General features: G+C 42.0%; 1 long non-coding RNA gene and 1 other non-coding gene across 2 annotated transcripts in view; both read right to left on the bottom strand.

Moving 5' to 3' along the window:
- Positions 1 to 12,748, bottom strand: part of LOC116570118 — a 29,818-nt gene that overhangs the window by 1,708 nt on the left and 15,362 nt on the right. The window contains exons 2-3 of the long non-coding RNA XR_004277289.1: positions 9,445 to 9,549; positions 8,127 to 8,318 (exon numbers count right to left, since the gene is read on the bottom strand). This is a non-coding gene — a long non-coding RNA (uncharacterized LOC116570118). The remainder of the gene's footprint in view (positions 1 to 8,126; positions 8,319 to 9,444; positions 9,550 to 12,748) is intronic.
- Positions 12,234 to 12,337, bottom strand: LOC116571221. The gene has a single exon (XR_004277787.1). It is a non-coding gene; the product is annotated as a U6 spliceosomal RNA (small nuclear RNA).

Here is a 12,748-nt window from a genome sequence, read left to right as displayed (position 1 = left end):
GTCAAGATGGAAATAGCTGACGTTTCCTGAAAGTTGTACTTCAGAGTGAGTCTGTATTACTGCCAATCATTCTTCTTCTTTGAGGGATCCCTTTGTTCTTTAGGCACAAAACATATGGCCTTAAATGGTAGTAAAAACCACGCAATGAGAACTTGAAATTTTAGAAGGGTCATTTATTACTATACAAAGGGCTAAGCTTGCCATACCCTAAAATCTCCACAGAATGAAAACATAAAAATCCCAAGAGATATACACACCTCCCACTAGGGGCATACTGGTCTTCGATTTAAATAACTCTCAAGAAATGACTTGTTTCTATTAACATTTGATGACGAACTTTGACAAGTTAGCACAAATGGTTCTGTGAAATGACCTGTCTTAACAGAAAGCCAAAGCAAAGGGAAGAGAAAATAAAATGTAAAAGAGAGGGAGCAGAATATGCTACCTCAAAATATGCCTCTTTGGCATAAAGATTATTTTAGGCTGATTAGTTTTGAGAAGCTGCAGACATAGAAGAAGAAATTGACCTTTTCTGAGGGATGTTTACATTTATAAGGAATACCTCCATTTATAAGGGTGTCTCGCTCTCCGTATCAGCAAGAGAAGACAATATCCAAATCTCTAGAAACTTATCAACGGAAAAGGTCTGACTTAAATCTGCATAACAACCTTACCCTCTGTTTACTGTGCTTTTTCCGGCAGCCTCCCATAATTAGTTTCCCTGCCTTCCCCAAACATCTTTCTTTTGTCATTAGCTGATGATGGTTTTTAAGGTGGCGGCTGGAGCCATTTCAGGGAGTTGCCCAGTCTTCCTGGTCTCTGCATGCCTACAGGAGGGATGTATGTTATTATATTTCCGATTGTTTTTCTTTCGTTAATCTGTCTTACATTACAATGTGGTATTGGGGAGGAAAAATAATTTCCCTCTTCCCATCTAGGTTCTTGGCCAAGACCACACCCCCCACACCCTTAAATACCATTTTCAGCTTAAGACAAAAGAAAGATATAAGAGGTAGAAAGCCAGCTATGGGAGCTTACCAGGAAAAGCATGGTATGCAAGAGTAGGGTTGTTATGCAGATTTAAGTGACGTCTTCGCCACTGATGAAAGTTTCCCGAATTTTAAGTCATCCTCTCCCTGGTACAGAAAGACACCCTCACAAATGGCAATGTCCCTTATAAATGTAAATGTCCCTTACAGAACAGTAACCTTTACTTGTTTTCAGAGTTTATCTTGTGTCTTCAGTTTCTTAAGCATAGCCAGCTGAAGATACTACTTATGCCAAAGAGGCATATATTAGGGGGGCATATTTACTCCTCTTCAAGAGTCTCAGCCAAGAACCTAGAAGAGTAGTGAAAAAAGTATTTTTCCTCCTGTACCCAAATCTCTTACCAAGCGTATTGAAGTAAAGTGTATCTTTTTATAAATGAGAAATCTAAGCCTTCCAAGAGATAAAGTAACTGGTTCCAAAACACAGAAATAGAGTAGGGGAAGGAGGGGTGCTGGGTGGTTCAGTTGGTTAAGCATCTGCCCTGGGCTCAGGTCATGATCTCAGGTCCCCATGGGGCTCCCTGCTTAGCAGGGAGTCAGCTTCTCCCTCTCTCTCTTTGTTCCCCCCACCCCCACTCATGCTCTCTCTCTCTCTCTCTAAAAAAAAATAAAATCTTTTTTAAAAATTGAGTAAGAGAAGGAGGTCCCTCTGGTTGGAGGAGGTCTGTCTATAAGACAATGAAGACCACAGGATTTCAACTTCTCATCAGTAATGGCTCACTTCCTCCACATGTGGAAAAAGTTTAAAAAAAAAAAAAAAAGAAAAATTGAGGAGCGTAGCCAGGAACCAAGCTTCAGCTGGGAACAACAGGAAGCCACAGCAAATTCAGAGTCACTGTAGCCACTGCAAATGGCAAAAGGTGAGGAACCAGCACGGCCTGGCAAATACAAATGTCTGTAGGAGTGCAAGAGGTCAGAAATTGGGATTATAGGCTCCAGGGTACAATAATGTATAAGACTTGGGGACTCTGTTCTTCAAAATCTTCTGAGTTTAGTATAAGACACAGACTAATTGTACTATGTGAGAAAAGGGCACAGGAGTCAAAATGAGAAACACAGTCAGCCCAAGGGAGTCAGGTGATTAATTCTGTCAAAAAACACAGGCATCATATAAGAGGTATTATATGCTGGGTATTGAAGTATAAATAGGAGTTTTCCTGGTAGACAAGTGGTAAAAACCACAGCATTCCAAATTAGTGAACACTCAAGTGCAAAAGTGAAGAACTACAATCATGTATTATGGCTGAAGCTTAGACATCAAAGAGGGAAACTAGCAGGAGATGAGTCGGAAGTAGGTAAGCCAGTGAAGTGTTTTGTTTTGAAAATCATTTCAAATTTATAAAAAGTCACAACAATTAAAAAAAAAGAGTACATAAAACACTGGCATACCATTTATCCAGGTTTGTCTATTTTTTTTTTTTAAGATTTTCTTACATATCTGAGAGAGAGAGAGCAAGAGAGAGAGAGCTCGTGGAGGCACGTGCACTAGCCAGGGGTGGGGTTCACAGAGGGACAAGCAGACTCCCACTGAATGCAGAGTCCGCCCGTAGGGCTCTATCTCAGGTCCCTGAGAGAGAGACCTGAGCCGAAGTCAGACATACGCGTAACCAACTGAGCCACCCAGGCACCCCCAGATTTGTGTATCATTAACATTTTGTCTCATTGGCTTTATCATTCTCGCTTCAAATACACACACAACACACTGATTTTTAGCACCCTTTGACAATAAATTGCATACAGCCAGTGATGTGATTTTGTTCGTGGGAAAACATTATCGGATTTGTATTTTAAAACGATCGCTCATGGAAGGAGAGAGACTTTCAGGAAGACATTGTGGGGGTCTGGAAGTAAAATAATGAGTGATTCGATGAAGGATGCATCTGTGGGGATGCCCGATCCAAGAGAGGGAGGAGCATTACCAGCTGGATGCCGTGTCTGAGACACACGGACCATGAGGTGGAATGTGGGATTTAGGTCCGCGGAACTGAGTGGGGAAAAGTCCTGCCAAGATAAGACGATGATGACAACACAGCAGCATGAATCACGGACGTATATTAGATGCTAATTATATAGTAAACATTTTTCTAAAAGCTTTAGATTATAGGGGCCAAGGGCAGACCACCCCAAGATGGACCACTTTGTCAGGAACATTATTTTGAGTTAAAAGCCATCAAAACCCAGCAGATTCAGGAAACGCTCTTTACTCCCCCCTCAGCGGCGGGCTTACACCAGGAAGACAGCTATTCAAATAAATTCCTCTTTACCTAAGACACTTCTCTACATAGCAGAGCAACCTTTGTTTTCCAAACATCTCTCATCTTCCTCCTAAGGATATCCTCAGACCCTACCCCCTCCTTAGCTTAGTGTCAAGTTTAGCTTAGATTCAACCTCCCCCAGAAATGTAGGGTGGGTGGCTCAGTGAGTTAAGCCTCTGCCTTTAGCTCAGGTCATGATCTCAGGGTCCTGGAATCGAGTCCCGCATCGGGCTCTCTGCTCAGCGGGGAGCCTGCTTCCCCGGTTCTGTCTCTGCCTACTTGTGATCTCTGTCTGTCAAATAAATAAATAAATAAAATCTTGAAAAGAAAAGAAATGTAGTCTCAACTGTAGCCAATGAGTCAGTGCCCACGAGCGCCGTAAGGGCCCTCTGGGTCTCATAAAGATAAGGTAAATCTGCGTAAGACCCGTGGCTTGCTCTCAACAGTCCTTTTCTTTTGCTAATAATTTTCTCGCTCCACCCTCGTTCTACGAAAATACTACTCGCTAGATGGGATGCTGCCAGATTCCCGATCCTTTAATGAGGACAATTAGATTTCAAACTTACTCTGTTGAATTTTTGTTATTTAACAATACCTCTTACCTATAGTTTTACCTCTCGCAGAAGAAAATTAAACCCCAAATACCAAAGAGTAAGAGATACTTTCAACCACATTTTCAGGTTATATGAGACAAAATTAGGTATGGAAATGACAAATCGATTTTATTTCTATTTTTAATATTCAAAATGGTTTTAAAGCAACTGAGACGGCACTTGGTATCTCCCAGGCGCCCCCTTGTGGCTTGGTTTGGTGATTCCCAAATTTATCTGATGGACGGAATCTACCTGGGGAACTTGTGGAAACAGTTTCCAAGGAGGCAACCACAAGTGATCAGAGCAGGGTAGGAGGAGCCTCGATATTTTTTAAAGCTCTCCAAAGTGATTCTGATGGCCAGCCACTGTAACTGGGAGCTTGAAGATTTCCCCCTTTCCCGGTTCACTGGGAACAAAGTCAGAGACAAAGTTTTTAGAGCCAGAAAGAGAATGACAGCATTCTGCCCCATTGTTTCATTTTACATGTAAAAAAAAAAAAAAAAACAAAAAACCCAAAAACCAAAAAACACCAAAACTGAAAATGAGAAAGGCCTTGCCCAAGGTCACAGAGGTTGTAAATGACAAAAGCAAGAGCAGAGTCTGACATCTCCTGCTGGCTCTAAACTCAGCAAGGTCAATCAGAACAATTCAGTCTAGTCCAGTCCGTCCCCACATGTTTACCCCTCAACTCAGTGAGAGCTCCAAGACTCTGCACCCTACATCATTTCAGAGCGAGGAGAGTACAGGCAAAAATACCAACAGATACCCTTTGGAGAGAAATACTTCCCTTTTTAATATTTAATGTCTTAAAGATTGGTTTTAAGGAGACCCAGGGAATGAAGCAGGATAAAATGTTCCCTACAGGAAAAGCCACATGAACGGGCAGTTTCTCCTCTTTTCCAGGATTTGTCTATGTCGAATATTTTACATGTTTTGCCTGTTGTTCCACATTTAATATTTTATTCTTCTGGGTCTTGAAACTTGAAAGTGCAGGTGCAAACGCAGCCTTCTGGGCAGAGTATGCAGAAGGGTAACAGGAAAAACCCGCTTTCCAGTGTGACCCTAGACAAGGACTGGTTAGTTAATACACGGAAAGGGACTACAGCATAGGCAAAGTGCTGAATGAGGAAAGGAATTTTGCAAAGCGGAAACAGGCCTGGGAAAATGTGTCTGCCTCGCCATTTTTGCAAGGTGCAGTGCTGTTTATCCCCGACATAATTACATTTCTGGGATTCCTTGGGGTCCTTTCCCTTTGATCTTTCTCAGTGCCCACCACTACTCCGAGAAGTTCTGGGCTCATCTCAAACCTTGCTTTTCTAAAAGTCAGACTAGCAGGCTGGGCATACCCTGGGAGCCAGTTAAAAAATGCAGGATCTTGAGCCCCACCCCAAACCTACTGAAGCAGAATTGGCATTTTAACGAGATCCCCATGTGATTCATGTGCACATTAAGGATTGAGAAATCGTGCTCTAAAAAAAAATAAAATAAATTTTAAAAAATGCAAGAGTCCTGTGGCTGAGAGAGAAGCAAAAGGTTACCTAGGCCAGTTAAGAGTTTTCTCAACTGTATTGAAATCGAGAGTTTCAAGGAATGTTTCCATGAGTCCAAGAAGTGTAATTATCTTTTGCTGAAATGGTTAAATGTCTAAATATTTTAAGCTTGAGGACTATATCATGACCTAGTTTCTTTCCCTCTTCCTTTTCTTTCTTTCTTTCTTTCTTTATTTTTGAAGTATATCCCTTTTAAAAAAATAATCTCTAGACCCAATGTGGGGCTTTAACTCATGACCCTAAGATCAAGAATTGCACACTCTTCTGAGTCAGCCAGGTGCCTCTCTCCCTTTAAATTACACACTTAACTCCACCTCTGGCTGGGCATTTGTTTCTAAATGGAATCAAAGGGAACTAGTTCAAGCACTGTCATTTGAAGTAGAAGCTCCCAGCATGTAATGAGTTGTGTGGATTTCAGCAAAATAACTGGCTTTCTGGAGCATTAGTCACCACAGCAGTAAGAAGCAGATGCTACTACCATCTACCCTGTGTGTCTCCCAAGAATACTGAAGGATCAAAAGAATTCCTCATCTCTGGAAATGGCACTGTTGATTATTTTGTGGCTCCAATCGGAAATGTAGGAACCAATCTTCACTTCCCACACGAGTCCCATCATCAAAGACTAGCAAGCTTATCACTTCTCTCCGAACCTTCCATTTCTTTTACCTTCACTGCCACTAATCTGGACTTGAGCCCCTATGATATTTCACCTAAAAGAAGGCCTGCTCTGGGCAACCCTTACCTCTACTGCCCTTCAAATGATTATATACCCTGAACTAGAGGCCTTTAAAAAAAAAAAATAAAGGCACAATTTTGGTCACAAAATTCCCCTACGTGGAACTCTTGAATGGCTTTCAAGGGCCTTGAGTCCCAGATCCCCATGTGACTCTTTCATCTGGCCACCTTCCCAACAATCTCTTCTCTTGCCGCTCTCTAATTACATTGATGTTGAACATCAGAACTCCTAGAACTTGATCAGGAAACAACTTAGTATCTGTCTCCCACTGTTCCTTTAGCCTTTCCTGTCTCTTCTTTCACACTTGGACAAAGATGCCAGGAGTTGCAACGGCTTTTTGGTTTCCTACTGGGTAACAGAAAATGTTATGGCCACTTCCAGTATCAAACACATACTCTTGTTGGATGCATGGTCAATGGAGCGAGACTGATACAAAGCGAAGGTCAAGCAAAGCTTTATTTCGCGCCAAGCATCGAGAATCAGACTGACCGGCCAGAGCCGTCTCTTGCAAAGAGGGAACTTCTCTGTGCCTTAGAGACTAGCTTTTAAGGGCAAAGGCCATGTGGTTGGGCCTGGCCACACACAGGTAGCCAGTGAAATTGTAACACACAGAGAAAGCTGCACAGTCATGCTAGGTCACACATAAGTAACCAACTGAATTACAATTTACCCTAGTAGATATTTGAACTAGCCTATCACCTTGGTCCGAATTGGCCCCCAAAAGGCAGGACGCACACTCCTTGATAGCTAGGGAGACAGTGTGCGCCCCCACTGATTGGATACCTCCACCTGGCCTGACCCACCCTTGTATTTGGGCTTTGTTACCTGGGACTGGTTTCCCGGGCTTGCTTTTAAGTAAGTCCCCGGGGGGTGGGGGGCAGGGTCAGTTTAAGTTTTACTGCATAAACAACAAAATGACTGTTTAATCCAAGATGGAATCGCTCTGGCTAAATAGGCCCTTACAATTCTCAGTTTAATATTTCAAAATATCCAGGCCCATAGAAGATGGAAAACACAAAATTCAATTTAAGATGAAATTGTGTTCGGGATGCCTGGGTGGCTCAGTTGGTTAAGCAGCTGCCTTCGGCTCAGGTCATGATCCCAGCGTCCTGGGATCGAGTCCCACATCGGGCTCCTTGCTCAGCAGGGAGCCTGCTTCTCCCTCTGCCTCTGCCTGCCATTCTGTCTGCCTGTGCTCGCTCTCTCCCCCCCCTTCTCTCTCTGATAAATAAATAAAATCTTAAAAAAAAAAAAATTAAAAAAAAAAAAAAAAAAGATGAAATTGTGTTCATCCCCAGGCTGGAGTCCCATGTGGGCTGGCTGCTTGTGGAGGCGGGGCCAGGTCAGGCTGCTTCCTTTTTCCCCACCTGCAACTCCCACCTCCTCCACACCCTGCACTCTGCTCAATCTCTGACTCCACCAGGGGGTTGAAGCAAGCAAAGAGAGGTGAAGAGAGGATTCCTTTTTTTGTTTTTAACCCCTGGCCAGTATAATGGAAAGATGCTCTACCAGATGTGGAAGTCAAGCTGTTCCCACTTCTGGCCTCTCTCCTAGTGGGTAGCTGTGGACAGCGACAGTCATTTCACATTTTAAAGTCATTTTCACTTTTTAAAGCATGACTTGACATCATCTACCATGTCCTCTGAATGTCATGTCCCTCAGAATACACATCAAATTCTCCTCCTGGTCCAACTACGGTCCTTCTCTCCAGTCTTGAGGTAAAAGGGTAGCACTGTCCTCCCCCCGAAGGATTAAAGGAAACAGTTCTCCCTCCAAAAACTCATCTCCACAAATCATTCCTGCACTTCTACTCTCTCAGCTGTTTTATATCCTTATGTGGCGAAGGGATTCCAGAGTCATATAACCAGTGTCTGGATATTGACCTGAAAATTACTACAGGGTGGTCTGTCTTGAAATATGTTTCAGTTTCAGAACTCTCTCACCTTGAAGTCAAAGCTTGCCTTTCATCCCTGTGTTGGGTGGGATTCCGTTGGTTTCTTAAACACACAGCATTCTTGTTGAGTTCAGGGCTTTCAAACATGATGTCTTCTCTTCTTGGGATGCACATTTTACCCCATTCCTCATTTCCTTCACCACTTCTCATGTGTCTGCAATTCTTCATCCAAACTGTGGACCTAGCAGGGTTGAGAGAGTAGAGGATTTGAGAGCCAAGTATATATTTCATCGATGAGGAAACCAGAAAAGCCAATAAGACTATGAAAAGACATTCAACCAAATCAGTTGTGGAGAAACTGCCAGTTGAAACTATAGGCTACCATTTTGCACCCACCAAACTAGAAAATGAAATGAAAAAGTGTGACGCTATCAAATGCTGGGATATACAAATGCTTAACTATTGCTTGTAGCATTATAAAGAGGTCCAAGTCTTCAGAAAACAACTTGACATTGTCTTATCAAGGTGAACACATGCATACCGTAAAACTCAGCAATTTACTTCTAGGGAGTATGTATGTAGACAAATATACGTGTGATCAAGAGACCTGTTTAAGACTGTCCATGGTAGCATAGTGATGATCAAAAACTGGAAATAATCCACATGTCTACTGATATGACAGGACAAAAATACAGCAGAGAAAATGAATGAATTATAGCTCTATGTGACAAAAATAGATAAATCCAGGAGCATAATGTTAAATTTTAAAAAAAAGCATATTTCAGAAGTATGCTTTCAGTATAATACCTTACATATATAATGTTTAGAAACAAAGTTAATAATATATTTTACACATACATATACAAAGACATATAATAAAACCATAAAGAAAAGCAAGGAAAAACCAAACAAAAAATTCAGGACAGGGGTTATTTGTGGGTCAAAGATACAGTGAAGAAATGAACCCAGAACTGGGCTATAGATGCGTGAGTCTTTATGACATCTCTCTCTTATACACATTAAAGGTATACGAGCGACATATCCATAGGTGATTTTATATGCCTAAAATATTTGACAGAACAAATTAACAAAACGTATTAGAATTTAGGGGCAGCTAGGTGGCTTAGTCAAGGATCTAACTCTTGATTTGGCTCAGGTCACGATATGGGGGGGTCATAAGATCAAGCCGTGTGGAGGGCTCTGTGCTGCCCGCGGAGCCTGCTTAAGATTCTCCATCTTTCTCTGCTCTCTTCAACCCCACCACCCCCACATGTAATCTCTTTCTCTCTCCAAAGAAGAAAAAAAAGTATGCTTACTTTTTCCCCATTTATCCACCCAAATCAGTTGCCTCTGTTATTCCAACGTACCATCTATGATTCCTTAGGGCAGAAAAAGGGCAGAGGAAGAAGCAGGCTGCCCACTGAGCAGGGAGCCCGATGCGGGGCTGGATCCCAGGATCCCGGGACCACGACCTGAGGAGAAAGCCAATGCTTAATGACTGAGATGCCCAGGTGCTCCAGGGTCTACGATTCTTGAACATCAACTTGTTTCAAGGCCATACTCGGAGCCCCAGTTCTGAGGAGGCATTTTGTCCACGTACTAAATCCCATTTCAGACAACAAGGACAGTGAGAGATTAAGAATTGTGTCGCACTCCTGGCCCTGCCATTTTATCAGCTGTGCGATTTCAGGACGCTCAGCCTCAGCTTGCTTGTCTACAAAATAGTACCCAAAACTCCAACCTCACAGGGTTGCTGTGAGGATTCAATGAGACAAACATACATAAAGCATTTGGGACATAGTAACTGTTCAGAACTTGTTGGCGGGCGTCCTTCCCCATCACGACAGAAATAAATAAGATGGTGTGCAACCATCACTGTTCTTTATTTTTAAAAAAATATTTATTTGTTTATTATTTTAGAGAGAGAAAACGCAGGGGAAGGGGGACAGAAGGAAAGAGAGAGAGTCTTATACAGGCTCCACATGCTCAGCACAGAGCCTTAGTGGGGCTCAATCCCACAACCCTGAGGTCCCCCAGGCTCCCCATCACCGTTCTTTATAAACCAGATTTAACCTTGTGCACTCCTTCAGTCAACTCTCATTTGACAGGCGTTCTGATAATGCCTGACTAGCTTCAATAACACAAGTGAAAAATGGTATCTTTCTAACCTTAGAACCAGGCCGAATGAAGAGATCTCTGACCCAAGTTGTGCACCACGTAAGAATAGAGTTATAGGAACTTAGGCAATGGGCCAGAAACATGTTTAATAAATAATGAAAATATGACCCTTGGCGCCAGTATGGTACTTAAAGCCATTCATACTCCCTGCCATCCGCTGAGTCATTGCTAAGCTGGGGAAACATGAGTTCCTGAAGCTACCTGGAAGGCTGGTTATGTCATCTCTGGTGGAAATGGATCCCAAAATATATGTCATCTCCTGGGGGGGTTGGGGTGGGGGGTTAACTCCTGGGAAGTGAGATATTACTTTGTTGCAGTTTGCAAAACAGATCTCTTAGACTCCTTTCCCAGAAACTCTCTCCTGAATGACTTTAAAGCAGGGCTAAAGAAACAGAATGCACATTTTTAATTGATTCTTTCTTTGAGCTGAGTTCCAAGTTGCCTAATACATTTTTAAATTCCCATAGAGCTAGTTGCATTCAGAGTGACTCCAAAAAAGTTGTTCTAATTTGGGATGTCACAGGCATCACTGCCATACATCCTCACGACAATTGTTACTCTGGCTACTTGGGGGACATACAAAAGGCTGTTCTCGTCATCTTCCTCATCTGCCTTCTCCTTCACTCTGTGGGTATCAGTCCTTAAAATTAGGGGTAGAATATGAGCTATCCCCCCTGTTAATTCATAAGTTAGGTCATAGGTGGACCCTAGGATGTCAGAGCTAGAGGCTGGAGCTCAGAGTTCTTCCATACATTTCCAAGGTCACACCTCAGTGCAGTGGTTCTCAAACTGCCCTGCGTAACTGAATCATGGGAGGGCTTGTTAAAACACGGAGGGCCAGGTTCCATTCCCAGAGTTTCTGATTCAGTATCGGATGTATAGGGTGAGGCCCAAGAACTCATTTTTTGGCAAGTCTTTGACATTTTTATTGCTTCTGGTCCAGGGACCACAGTGTGAGAACCCCTGTCTCAGTGAATTGAAGGACAGGGTCTAGAGGCCAATGCTGAAGCACTACAGTACTTTCTCTTGTGAGGCTCTTCTACAAGGTATAGATTTCATGCTAATAGTACGGAATCCAGAGGTTCTTCTCCTCTGGGACTTCTGAAAGGAGAGATTTGCCTTGGAGGTAGAACTAAAAGCACGAGCTTTAGCATCAGAAAGACCTGGGTAAGGGATCTGCCAGTCCATGGTTTAGCATCCTGACTTTGGACACGTTGTTTAAGGTTATTTGAACCCCAGTTTCTTCACCTGTAAATCAGAAATGATTTTGTTCCTCTAACAATTTGAGACTTCTGAAGGATAGTCCCAGAACTCTTTGACATCGAGTTATGGGAGTATAAGCCATTAATTAACAGAGGATCGAATTTAGAATCTTCAGTTTTCAGATGTGGAAACAAAGGTCCAGGGAAAGTATCTTAGCTAAGACCTCATAGCATATGGCAGAATGAGGACCAGAATCCAGGTCTTTGAATGAGTTCTGTTTCAATCATTCATGTTGGATGAATACTTCCAAACCAAACACTTTAAAACTGAACACTTTAGTAGTGGAAATCCATTCATATGGTAAGATATGGACTTACGATGAATATTTAAGAGAGTCATATTAGCCGTGTTCTGTAATTTAGTCTTTTTTTTTTTCCTTTGGAGAGAGAGAGTGTGTGAGCAGGGGACGGATGTGTTGGGAGGTGCAGAGAGAGGGAGAGGGAGAGAGAGAGAGACAGAATCTCACTGGGTTTCCACACTCAGCGAGGAACAATTCTGAGATCATGACCAGAGCCAAAACCAGGAGTCACTTAAACAACTGAGCCATCTAGGCACCCGTAACCTATTTTTCAAAATACCAATTCTTATACAATGTTAACATTATACTTTTTTCCTTCTTTAGTGAAAAGAATGGTCTTTAATGTTTTGGCAAAGTCTTTTTCAGCCCAGAATAAACACAAAATAAGCAGGCAGAGTTAAATATTTAACTGTGTACAAAACTAAGAAACTCTTCACAAATTTGCATGTCATCCTAACGCAGGGGCCATGCTAATCTCTGTCTCATTCTGATTTCACTCTATGTGCCACCAAAGTGAGCACCGCATTACACTTTTATACAATGGAACACATTATATGAGAAGAGAATCAGAATTTTTTCTGCTTACCCTTAACTACTAAAAGAAAACTTACAGCAACTCTCCAAAATTGATTTTATTTTTATTTATGGTGGATTTTCAAAAAGTCTTCCTTCTGGCATAACAATATTTTGCAAAAAGGGTGTGGCTATTTATAGAAGTCTTGTCTTTAAAAATGAGTACATCTGAAAAAAGAAAGTTTAGTTAGATGGGAAATCCATTTTTGCATAAAAGAGAAAAAAGTTTTAAATGTACTAAAAAAATTATAGAAAACCTTTAAAAGAAAAAATGGAACTCAAAGGACATTATTCACTGAAGCCATAATTATTTGGGATACATACACATTAGAGTATTTTAGCTAGCTAAAACTCCTCAC

The sequence above is a fragment of the Mustela erminea genome, chromosome 12 (genome assembly GCF_009829155.1).
Source record: "Mustela erminea isolate mMusErm1 chromosome 12, mMusErm1.Pri, whole genome shotgun sequence".
Taxonomy (NCBI): Eukaryota; Metazoa; Chordata; class Mammalia; order Carnivora; family Mustelidae; genus Mustela; species Mustela erminea.
This window is presented reverse-complemented; position numbering and strand designations above follow the sequence as displayed.